This window comes from Petromyzon marinus, chromosome 34, assembly GCF_048934315.1.
Source record: "Petromyzon marinus isolate PM22_M1 ecotype Great Lakes invasive population chromosome 34, UKy_Petmar_22M1.pri1.0, whole genome shotgun sequence".
NCBI classification, from domain to species: Eukaryota; Metazoa; Chordata; class Hyperoartia; order Petromyzontiformes; family Petromyzontidae; genus Petromyzon; species Petromyzon marinus.
The window spans coordinates 7,162,445-7,175,303 of record NC_133700.1 but is presented as its reverse complement, the minus strand read 5'-3'; the positions used below and the strand labels follow the sequence as shown (position 1 = coordinate 7,175,303).

The 12,859-nt window shown below is 39.6% G+C and overlaps 1 long non-coding RNA gene across 1 annotated transcript; it reads right to left on the bottom strand.

The window, feature by feature from the left end:
* Positions 1-337: 337 nt before the first annotated feature.
* Positions 338-11,571, bottom strand: LOC116948651 (uncharacterized). Its single transcript, XR_012945925.1, has 6 exons — positions 11,393-11,571; positions 9,534-9,694; positions 6,943-8,620; positions 5,871-6,005; positions 5,124-5,304; positions 338-4,348 (listed from the first exon to the last, which is right to left on the bottom strand). It is a non-coding gene; the product is annotated as an uncharacterized LOC116948651 (long non-coding RNA).
* Between the last annotated feature and the right edge of the window lie 1,288 nt (positions 11,572-12,859).

Sequence of the window (12,859 nt, the reverse complement as noted above, 5' to 3'; positions counted from 1 at the left end):
TGATTAACAACAGTTGCAGCCAAAGGTATGAACACTCGGGGAGGGCATCCACTATGGAGATAGAGAAATGAAATCGGTTCATGTGCAGGTGCTAAATGGATTGTTGCATTGCAACACAGTGAGAGATGCTGGTGACTTGGGGAAGTCTTTATCCAGCAGTGGATTGATCATGGCTGATTATGATGATGACAACACACCTCAACTTAATACATTGTAGCTCTACTACACAATAACCTCGTGTTGGGAAGAAGGCTAAGCATGTAATAATTAAGACATTAATTATGGTCATGTACATTAGTAAAGTATAACCATGTGAATGAAGAATGCAGTAAACTAATAATATAATGAAAACTTTATTTTCAAGCATAACATTGGCAATGAAACAATACAATTTCAATACATAAAACTCATGCTTAGTCGATTCAAATTGTCAGTTTTGACTGAAATGGTTTAAAACGTTTAATAAACACCACAACTGAACAGATAACATAATCATAAAAAACATTTTTGTGATAAAAGCAATAGGGCAGCTTTTTTCAATATTATTTTAGAACGCTGCTCAATATAACTCATTTCAACAATTTCTCAACATTTTTCTAATGACCTGACATGGCATAATAGTCATAACTATTGGTACGTATGTTGAACTTCTTTCGCACCGAACATAGCCAACCGTACTAATCGGAGGTGTAGTGTTTCATGAAAAATCAGGGTGTTCACATTGTGATACACTGATATTTGCATTCTCATGCATAATTATGAGCAGGCTCTGTTTTTTTTCTCAAGGGGCTCCCAGTCCTGAACAATCCATTTAGAGATATCCAACTAAAATAACAAATTCTAACACGTAGGCGTTCGCGACCAATATTATTCATAATAAAGGTTTTTGGGTTAGATCGCGTTATTTATAAATGTGTCGTAACCCTCCACAACCCGAAACGGCCAATCAGCAAAAACAAAAAAGTGTCACGTTGACAAAAGACAAATAATTCACTACTTTAGCCCACCTGTATTTTGAAGAGTGAATCCACAACATTTACAGTTTGAGTACGACGTTTCGCTGGTAATTACATCCAGCATCATCGGGCAATTCGCCAGAATGGTAAAGCCCTCACTTGCTCCCGGTTTTAAATAGAGCAGCAGGGTGACGTCATCATTTAACTAATTTCAGGTGCAGTGATTTGAGGCGGTGGGGGGGGGTATTGTAATTATCATAACCATTGACTGATTACTAATCGATTATATAATTACAATGCCCCCCCTCCGCCTCAAATCACTGCACCTGAAATGAGTTAAATGATGACGTCACCCTGCTGCTCTATTTAAAACCGGGAGCAAGTGAGGGCTTTACCATTCTGGCGAATTGCCCTATGATGCTGGATGTAATTACTAGCGAAACGTCGTACTCAAACTGTAAATGTTGTGGATTCACTTTTCAACACACCGGTGGACTAAAGTAGTGAGTTATTTGTCTTTTGTCAACGTAACACTTATTTTTGCTGATTGGCCATGTCGGGTGGTGGAGGGTTACGACACATTTACAAATAACGCGATCTAACCCAAAAACCTTTATTATGAATAACAAATTCTCTCTACTGTATTTTCATTCGGAAATGGCCCATTCAGTTACACACAATGTGTCCATTACATTAACATCACAATTATTGCACATGTTGAAAACACCTTACAACTATCTTAACGCTGCCTTATAATTAAACATATAGGCTAAGATTTCAGAAAATAGCCCGACAAAAAACAGCATTTATGCTCTTAAAGGCCATTTTCCCTACATACTGTTATTTTCTTTTATAATACAATTTAATTAATTTAGTGATTTATTTCATTCTTAATTTAATTACTAGTACCAACGATTATTGTGGTAACATTTGAGTTATTGTAATAATTACACATTTTTTTTAAGTTGGAAAATCAAAGCTTTTTGTAGAATTGGCTCATTAAGGGAGCCTCAATTTTGTTTGGGGATTCCACTACAAAGTAATGTATGCACATAATCACGTATATGCACGTACAAATTGCCGCATGTTATTGCTGCAGGTTTACATTTATGCAGTTACATTCTAATGCATATGCATGATTGTGGAGGTACGCAGCCAATCTTTCTTAAATACTATTACAGATCTGGGCATTGCTATTGCCAAGCTGTGTAGTGCGTTTGATCGCATCTGAAATGTCCTCAGATGGGTGGATGGACATTCCCTGGGCATCTCAAATAAGTAGCCTATCAGTTCCCTTAAACAATACACATACAATATGGAATCTGTGAATAATGTGTCCTGCTGGGTGTCTTAGTTGGTTAATGGTACAGAAAAATTATCAAAACAACATGCCAAACATACGTCCCAACATATATCAGTATCGGGTTGATTATTGACATTACAAAGTAATGAGGTGGCATGACAAACCAATTATTGACAGTTCTGTGATATATCATTTCATTTAGGAACAAGTGCATGCCTTAAAGACTGGACATGTTAAATATGTCATGAATCATTAGATACAAGTAACATAATGATTATTATTTTAATTAAATTGACTCATGGGAAATAAATCTTGAGATGGAACTATGGGCATCTTCCCCAAAGCCATTACTATTAAAAGTTTCCATATTTCTAGTGATCTGCTCTTTATCACGAAGGTACTAAGTTATAGGGGTGGAACGGTGTTGCACGATGAACCTGATGTCCCGAATTCGATTCACAGCCGTAACTAACATCCTTGAGAAAATATATCAAAATCAGTTGTGCCCACCACCCATTCACTATCCCAACAATTTCCTGCATGGTTAAGTTAAACAAAAACCATGACTCAGATGGGAGTGGGAACTTTTTATCCATTGCTGGATTGAGAAAGGCTAAAAATTAAAACATATTTAGCTAAAAATATCTAACATTTTTAATTCCAGTAATGTGAATCACAACACCTTCGCTTGGTTTTTAGCTTCAGGTCACATTCTTGCAATGATAGGCATCTTGCAGGATTGTATTAACGGCAGACACATTTAACCTCTTCCATGGCAGAATAAATGTTACCATGTCTGTTTTTGTTGTTGTAAAGCTGTATATGTTATCATTTCATCAACATACCCTTAGTTTGACTACATATATAAAATCAATTGAAAGTCAAACTGGCACCTCGTAGAACATTTACAATTTTAAAAAAATGTGGCAATAAAATCGAGCGTACAGTACATGTCACAATGCAGTGCGGTGGTTAGTGCGCAGGACTATGATCTCAGCAGCCTGAGTTTAATGTATGGCCATGGGTAACATCAGTGGTGAATGATATGTAAACCACTTCCACAGTCCTCCTTCCGCACCGACCAGCATGGTGAAGTAAGGTGCTCCAACCCCCCATAACGGTACCATCAACAGTGGATTAACAAAAGGCTTTGAGATATTTAAGTTACTAAATCAACTCTTTTTATCTAGAATATAATGGGACGACATGAATACAAATAAATGCATTAATGTATGGCAAGAAAAAATGTATACTAGCAATGTGGCTGTAAAACGATTATTGTATATTGCAGTTAACAACATTGCCTCTACACCACTGTATAGCAACTATCAATTCCATACATTTTATAATTTATATGCCAAGGTAGGAATACATTTCAGAGTACCACCGTGTGGAGGTGGTGCAATTATATTAGCTCGTTTACAGGTGCTAGATGGATTGTTACATTGGTGGACCGAGGGAGATGGCGATGGCTTGGGAAGGCTGTCATCCAGCAGTGGATTATGGCCAATGATTATGAATGCTGCATATGCATATCAATGAAAAATAAAATGCAAGCAGTAACCGAAAACGTACTTGGTGGTGAGAGTTGCCAAATTACGCATGGCTGGGGACATCAATTGTAACCATAACTGCTTGTTATTAATATAAAAAAACTAATATTCATGTTACATCAATAAGACAAAGCTGTGTCGGCATTTACATATTTCCCAACAATTTAGTCTCAAAACATCACGTTACTTTTCCAAATACAATCATTAGTTTCGTTTGATTAGTGCACACATTCTAACATGAATTAGTTATTTATTTTTCAGTACTTGAGGTTTTTTCGGAGAATAATACTTTTATTTATTGTAATTGCTTGAATAACATTGTTTCATATTTGAATTACACACGCTGGTGTTTTGCATTCCTGTAACACTTAACACATCAGTTATTGCAGGAGCAGTGGAAATAACACCATTCCACATATCAGGGCATGTCTTGTGTACCTTGGGCAGTGTCATTTGCAAAGCACTCCAGAATGCTGTGCGTGCTCGCCGTGTGGTCTGGTATAGTTCGCCCAGTGAGGAGGCAATAGCAACGATGTCTGAAAAAAGTGTCAAAAGACATTTACTCACTTATAATAAAGGTTATTTTGGGTTAGATCGCTTAATAGAAATGTGTCGTTAAACCCGCCACCACACGACACAGCCAATTAATAAGGGTTGTCACTTTTGATTTAAAGCTTTCGTGACTGCAAGGATTCATATTCTTGGTTCTTTCGGTAAAGTCACGTAGAAGGGAAACAATAAAATAATAAAAATATAAAACAATAAAATTCTCACGACGTTTCGACTGCAACACAAGCAATCATCATCAGGTGTGAAAACCACAGCAAGAAAATGTTCTTGCTGTGATTATAAGGGTTGTCACGTTAGCAAAACGTGCCAATTAGTTACTACTTCAGCACACTGATGTGTTGGAGAGTAAATCCACAACATTTACAATTTGAGCATGACATTTACTGTTTAACATGTAGGCATTCGCGATCAATATCCATAATAGAGGTTGTTTTTGGGTTAGATCGCTTAAATATAAATGCGTCGTTAAATCTGCCATCTCCCTAATTGTGGGCACTGCCCATTCCCCTGTTTACAGCCCTGATCCAGTGATGAAAACTTAATATTCCTATAATGGGGGATAGTCTATTCATTGGTCACCCACTGTTGGTGTATAAGTCGAGGAAATAAAACGGCTCTGTACATGAATCGACATGGTAAACAAGTGAAAGGTGCCTCTTTACTTCAACTTTTCAATTCATATCTTGGCCATCGGACATATGCAGCAACTTATCATAATGATTGCGTGGTCAATGTTGTTACCTCTTTGCTCATTGCACGGTGGTGGAGTCTGCCTGCTTCTGCAGGCAATGTTGGACATCTCAACCTTACGGACGGTGTGTAAGCTATGGATGGCTTCCAGATGCCTGTCTAATGCTGTGGAGATATTGGCATGCAGCGGGGTGCTGCGTAAACGCTCCATCTTGCTCAGCAGGGCCACCACCTGGAATATAATATACACATGATTTAATATGCTGATTCTATCTTCATCAAGTTTCACCCCAATATGTATATACTGTATACCTAGTTTCTATGGACAATCGATTGCTGTCAACGGTAGTCCACTCAAATTTGCCTGAATTCCAGTTGAAGGGTAAATCATTTTAATTTTAAAATACAAATTACAGGACAAAATAATTGAAAAAACATTTGCAAACAGCTAATTTTCCAATATTCATTTCTAGTTTCTTAAATGAGTATAAAGAAACCTGTAAAGTTACAGCCAAGCACAGAGTGACCTCACTCTGACACAACTTTCCATGTTTTCATACACAAAATGTAAAAATACTTACACATGCCACTGTTGGTGGACGGGCCTCAACTAGAGACAGTCTCCAGGGATATATACCCTCTTATTTGGCCTACTCTTTCATGTTTCAACATACATACATCTTAAATTTTATCACGTAAACAAAGTTTCAATCGCAAGATAAGAGCTATTTGTTTTTTATATTGCCTTTTTTTTTAAGCTGCAGGCAATTACACAACGTATTACATGTAAAGACAGACCTTTCCTTGTTCTTTTAACTGGTCCACAATAAGTCTGTCGACACGAGATGGATTAAATGGAAGTCGTGGCCCAGAGTATCCAACAGTGCTAGCCATACTCCGATTAGAATAGCACTGTGCCAACTCCAATTCGGCCTAAAAGTAGCATAAAAAGATTAGTGACACACCGCATGTGTTGTTTATTTAAATTAAATTGATTTGATCTGCCAGCCCTGCCAAGGAGAACACGTGCCAAACACATACGTTTACATGTACAGTAATGTATACCATTTGTATTGACCAAATATTTAACAGTATATTGTAACTTTTTCTACAATGCCTATTTATAACCAAGTCTGAAAACACTCTATTGTAACCAACCAAAAGTATCGAATCATAAAACCAATCACACAAGAAAATTGTAAACATTGTAACTACTGTACAATTTCAGTACTACATCAATTATGGCAGAGTTTTGTATTATTGTAAGATTGCTGTTAGGATATCCTGGGTATTTAAATGGTCCTATCATACATTTAGTGGCACATCTTCATTGTAAAATGGATATAGTCTCATCATGGGACCTCCTTTGCCAGTACCAAAATATGATAATAGGTTTTTCCCCTTTTTTTCCGGCAACAAAACAGGTGTTAAAACACCAAACTGAAACCTTTTACAAGGAATCACGTCTGCATTAACCACAATGTTTGTGGTCAGAATGTAAACAAAAAACATACTCTGATAATATATTCATTGTCCTTGAAACTGATTGGTCCACACCAGAGACAGCTTTCTTTTGAGCCTCGTCTCAAACGGTGTTAGACAAGAGGACGCCAAAAGGCCTTTTGGCGTCCTCTTGCCTTTGCCACACAAGGACAGCTACCACTTGGGGGTCTATTGGATAGCCTCCATCAGGGTATTGAAATGGATGAGGTGAGATGTGATGGACGAAATTAATTTCCTGAGGCGTTTAAGCACCTTATAAAATACAAATCCTTATTACCACCAACTCGATATCTGTTGGCTAAAATGTGCTTTCGTGTAATGGAAGTACAGTAATGCACCGTGATAGAATGTGTTTATGACAGAAAACCTTTTTTCTCTCCTTTTCCAAAGCTCTCCACTGCTCATAGCAGGCCTCTAGCCAGAGGTGCAGCTGCAAGGATGGGGCAACCACATTCTTTGTCTGGTGGGGTGGCACAAACACTGGCACACCATATCCAGAAGGCGCCATTCTTGGGATTACATATTGATTTGATGTAAAGTATTGATTGCAGGGGTGTGAATCAGTATAGGAAAGTGGATTGTGCAGATCTAGTCTGATTCGTTGAGGTTGTGACAAAAACGGAGACCTCATTGGTGCGAGACTGTGATGGTAACCTCTCATGAGCTGTGGTTGAGGGAATGGTATATGAGATACTTGATTTATTGGATTTTGGTCGGTCATAAGGTCCAGTGGTCCACAGTTTTCGGCAGTGAAATAACCAATAGGATTTCCATGGTTGTACAATTGAGGTGGTACCTCAATATTTTTTGAGTACATAAGGGATGAAATCGGGTTATAAGTACAGTTTGAGTAGTCACCAGGCACAGAAAGTCTCCGTACCCCTTGTTGCTGGGGCAAAAATCTAGACTGATAATATACATTATTGTCTACATGGTTTTGAAGCGTAGAGTCCATATGCTCTACTTGTGCTTTTGTACCTTCTGAACTGTGGAAGGTTGCCTTATTTGTAATCTCCGGGTACAAGTAAGAATCATGTTCCTGTTTAACTGAAATAGAGGGGCCACTGGATCTCAATTGGGCCATCGATACTGAAGATGGCTGAACGTTTCTATGTTTGGTCTGCATGGATTCACAGATATCTGAAGTCAATACTTCTTGATCCAATGAGTAATTTTCGTCAAGGTTCATGGAAGCTTGTCCAAACAATGATTGACCCAAATTATGTTGGAGGTTTGCCTGAGAAACATCTGTTGCTTTCCTGATTTGATTTACTTCATTGTTTAATTGTTGGCACGAATATTCTATTGTAGCCTGAGCCTCACATAAATTGTCACAGTCTGGACAACCAATTTCTAGGGATTTACAATAGCTGGAATCGTCAGCATCTCTGTATTTGCCACCAACTACCTGATTGAATTCCTCATTTTCAGGTTGCTGTCCAAACACTTCAAACGCATTTGCAACACGTTCACCATTTAAATTAAAGTGACCATAATTATTTGATTTCTTCACAGATAGAGACTGATCAAGCAGTGTTGCACTATTTGAAATGTACACTCCTTTACCAAGTTCTTCTTTGTTGTTTTCTTGTCTATTTGGATTTTGAAATGACAAATCTGTAAAATCATCTCCTCGAGGCCAATTATTCTCCAATGTATTCAAATGCGGGTCATTTATCCATGTACTTCCATTACTAATAGGGGCAGAACAACTATCGTTATCTTTTCTATTGTCACCATTAAATTCCCATGTTAAAGATGTGTTTTTGGTTTCATCAGGATGTTCTACATTGTTGTAGTTTGAGATAGAAAATTTGCTAAAGGGTGTAAGGGGTTCTTTTGAGGTGTAATCTTTTTGCAATTCCTGTAACTTTTTATTCTGCCAAAATGGCATCCAGTTGGTTGGTGTCTCAATGCCCTCATTCATATCTGTATTCAATGCACACTTGTTTTGATTCCTGTGGTACATCTCTTCTTGAATTTGACAAAATCCATTATTGGATTTCGTTGTATCTGTTATATGGTTTGGCATAGACCAGATCGACCTGGAAAGACACAAAGCAAAATGTATGTAATTAAATGATAATTTGAAATTACAACATAAAAAAAACTTTTGCTTTACATTGGAATAAAAATTGAATAACAAAAAATATATTCTCTAATATTTCAGGAAATCATATGACTGTAAAGATCGTACTTTTCATAAGAAATGCAATTTGCATCATTGCTCTCATCGAAGATGTTGGAAACAATATACATAACATCAGTGTGGCCCGGGGTGAAGAAAAACCCATAGGAAAATGTTATATAATGGAAAGGATGCAGACTTTCAGAGTACAATGATGATTATTGTACTTCATGTGCATAAATCTACCCAAGTATAATGGGACGTTTAAGATTACATTCATCCATGTCAAAGGTACCTGACATTTAAAAAAAACAATTCTGAGGCCGGCCTATCTCTCACACAATTGTTATTCATTCATAACATGAAATTAAGATTTAGTTTTCTCGAAGAAAATGTATTTTAAAAAATGTTACTATGAAATAACACGTATTCTCTTTTTGACGAAAACCACAATAAATCTTGGGTTCAGTATGATACAGGGTCATGATTAATGTAAAATCATTCCGAAAATGGAATAGCATGAAACATATTCTTAGTTTTTTCGGTAAAGTCACGTTGAAGAGAAACAACAAAATAATAATAAAGTCACGTTGAAGAGAAACAACAAAATAATAATATATATAATTATTTTGTTGTTTCTCTTCAACGTGACTTTACCGAAAAAACTAAGAATATGAATTACTGCAGTCACGAAAGCTTTAAATCAGCATGAAACATGTTATTCTCAGTGGGAAAGAAAAGAGAGAATTGTGTTTATAAACAGTATATCTCTACAAAGGTTATTTTTAAAACAACGTAAAGTTAATAGGACAACTTGCTTCATAGCAAACCTGAGTTTATCAGCTGCTGATGGTTCTACAACTGATATAGCATTATCCTCACTCTCTGACCAAGAGCTGTTGAATGTGCTTCTTGAAGTCTGGTTTTGAGGGCTATATGAAGGAGAGTAGATCGTGGAAGAACCATTCCCTTCATATGACGATGTTTTCATCTGTCAAAAGGAGATCATGCAAATTTTCCAAACAAAACATTCAGACAAAGGTACATGACGGTATAAAATAAACACGAATGTAAATTGGTGTAAGCTGTTTTGTTAGCATCTTTATGATTCCCCCCCCCCCCCCCCAATTCCGTGGAATGGCAAATACTACCTAAAATCAGGATTGGTCACACGAGAGCATTTCGAACGTAACTTTGTAAAAACGGATTTTACGGTAATGTTTTCTCTCTCTAATACTTGTTCTTTGAATTATCAATAAGAAGACATATGTGGTAATTTGCATGAAATACATGAAGCTACGTTTCTCTCGTACTGTACTGTATAAAATGACAAACTGAGGGAAGTTGTGGAACCATACACGGGACAGATATTCACATGTCCTTATATTTTTCTCCAAACAACTACATTTGTAGACGAATACAACAGTATACTGAATTATACTTCAGAATCAGAATCGTTATTTATCTTGGAGAAATCCGTTGAGCTATGAAGCTCTTTTGCACAGATGTCCAGCATCTTATGATGATGGATAGAATTTAGAGATACTTAGTATTACTATCATAGGGCTACAATTACACATTGATGAAAATAACTGCTGAAACAAAAACATGCATCGAATCGCCTGCCCAACATTATATTTTGAAAGTGTTAAATGAATGCGAACATGCAACATTTGTTGCACTAAAGTGTGTTGCCCTTGGCCCTGCACCTCCGATTAGTACGGTTGGCTACGTACGGTGCGAAAGAAGTTCAACATACATACTGCCCATAGACTAACACTACCCATAGACTCACGCTATCCCAGACTCAACAATGCCAACAGACTCAACACTGCACCCCCTATTAGCACGGTTGGCTACGTACGGTGCGAAAGAAAGTTCAGCGTGCGTTATTAGTGTTTGATGTGCGAGGCGACAGGCGATGCGGAGACGGAGCGAGATGGGGCAAATGTGACGATACAAATGTGACGATACAAACGTGACGATAAAAACGAGAGAATAAACGAGAAAGAGGGTCGCGCAAGGTTGGGATATTAAATTAAATATTTAAAAAGGCAAGAAGCTGGAAGGGACGAGCGACTTTGATGGATTTCCGTTGCGCTGCGAGATACCCTCTTTGGTTCTTTCGTTAAAGTCACGTAGGTAAATAAATAAGATAAAGCAAACAAAAAATGAAAACAACTAAAATCAAATCACGACGTTTCGGAGGCTTCCTTCATCAGGTTTTCGCTGTGAGACTCAGAGATCGTGGTGGGGGGGGAGGCCGGCATCCAGCAGTGGATAGACCACGGTCGGGTGAGGAGTTTGTGCGAAAATTAACCTCCGCTTGGCTAAATACTCGTTTGTTTGTTTGATTAGATGCCTTATGTTAATTGTTGTAGTATTACATCACGGAAACCGTTATGTTGTTTTGTCTAATGTTGTATTTGCACTTTTGTATTGCTGCTTTAAAGCAACGCGACGCAATGCCGTTATTTACGTAACTATGTTTATGTACGGATCAATTGGTGCCCACATTTACAAGAGGGCAATTGAACACACTAACATTACACCACGCTTGCCTGTACAATTGTGACAGCTTAAAGCGTACACTTTGTAACATGAACGACTCGATACGCGCGTTCTATAAGACGCGTTCACGCAACACAACGGGCCTCTCTCTTCAGCCTTAGCAACAACCCGAATTTACCTGAAACGTATCCGCGTCACCTCCCTCGTTCTCGGGACATGGATTCACAAACATCATGAAGTGTGTGTGTGTGGTTTTAAATGTTTGTTTTCCTGTTTTTGTTTTATCTTTTTTGTTGTTTTCTGAGGAGGGGGGGAGGTGGGGAAAGCGCGGCCCCAACCGTCACCAGCAGGGGGCGCGAGACCTGGGGGGAGGGGCGGGGTGAGGGGCGGGGTAGGCGGGGTGAGGGGCGGGGAGAGGGGCGGGGTAGGGGGTGAGGGGCGGGGTAAGGGGTGGGGGTGAAGTTAAGGGTGGGAAGCGGGAGAAGGAAAGTGAGGGGAGGGGCTGGGGGGATTGAGAGGCGGGGCTTAGGATGGGAGGCGGGAGAAGGAAAGTGAGGGGAGGGGCTGGGGGGATTGAGGGGTGGGGGTGAGGAGTGGGAGAAGTGAGGGGAGTGAGAGTGATGGGCGAGAAGGGTTTGGTTCTGTGGGAGAGAGATGCGAGTGAGATGGGAGGGGAGTGAGAGGGGAGTGGGAGTGTGATATGGGAGATGAGTGGGAGTGAGAGGGGAGTGGGAGTGAGATGGGAGATGGAAGGGTAGTGGGAGTGATATGGGAGATGAGTGGGAGTGAGATCTTGAGGCGTGTGGCCGAAAGGCTCGGTGGGCATGGAGGGGATGGGAAAGTGAAACTCATTTCACGATTAATCTGTAGTAGTTGCTCGCTTTTTCGGTCTTGTTTGTTCAATTCGGTTATCCGTTCCGTTGGTCATAAATGTAACAGCATCAAGTACAGCCCCCTCTTTGAGTCCACGGCTGGATTAAGCCCCATCCCATGCCAAGTCGGTCATGGTGGTTGTTTGACCACACTTCTCTTACGTTGGCTAGTGCGGGTTGAAGGTGGCAAAACCGGGCCTGATTCAGATAACACTTTCCGATGAGTGTTTCATACCCAGCCCAGTATGCGAACCATTGCACCGCCCTCGTCTCCACGACGGTCGTTTCCAACCACCCATCATCGACATCACAGCGCTCACCAGCGATTGAGTTGTGGACTAGAACGCAGGTCGCTGGATTCATCGGGCAGTACGCTAGCCACCGAGCCACAAACCTTGAATGTTTATTGATTCGCGAACGCACAATTTAGATGGGAGGGGGGGCGTAAGAATCTATTTTGATTGACGAATCGATGCATCATCACAAGCCTGGAGGACAAGGACACACCATGTGGCCTTCACGCGCCTGTTCTCCACGTGACAGGATCTGGCTCCTTTGCTACCTCCTGATGAATTCGAATTGGCGTTCAGAAGCTGTGAAAACCTTGCATGAAAGCAGAGGAACAACTCCACATGCACCCGATCCCTCGAGCCAAGCAAAGTTGAGCCTGGATAGTGCTTGGATGGATGAACACCTAGAAGATTTGTGAGAGGCCGCTTTAAAGCTATGTAGTTGACAGCACAGGGCAGTTCAGCAAAATCGATTGCACCGTA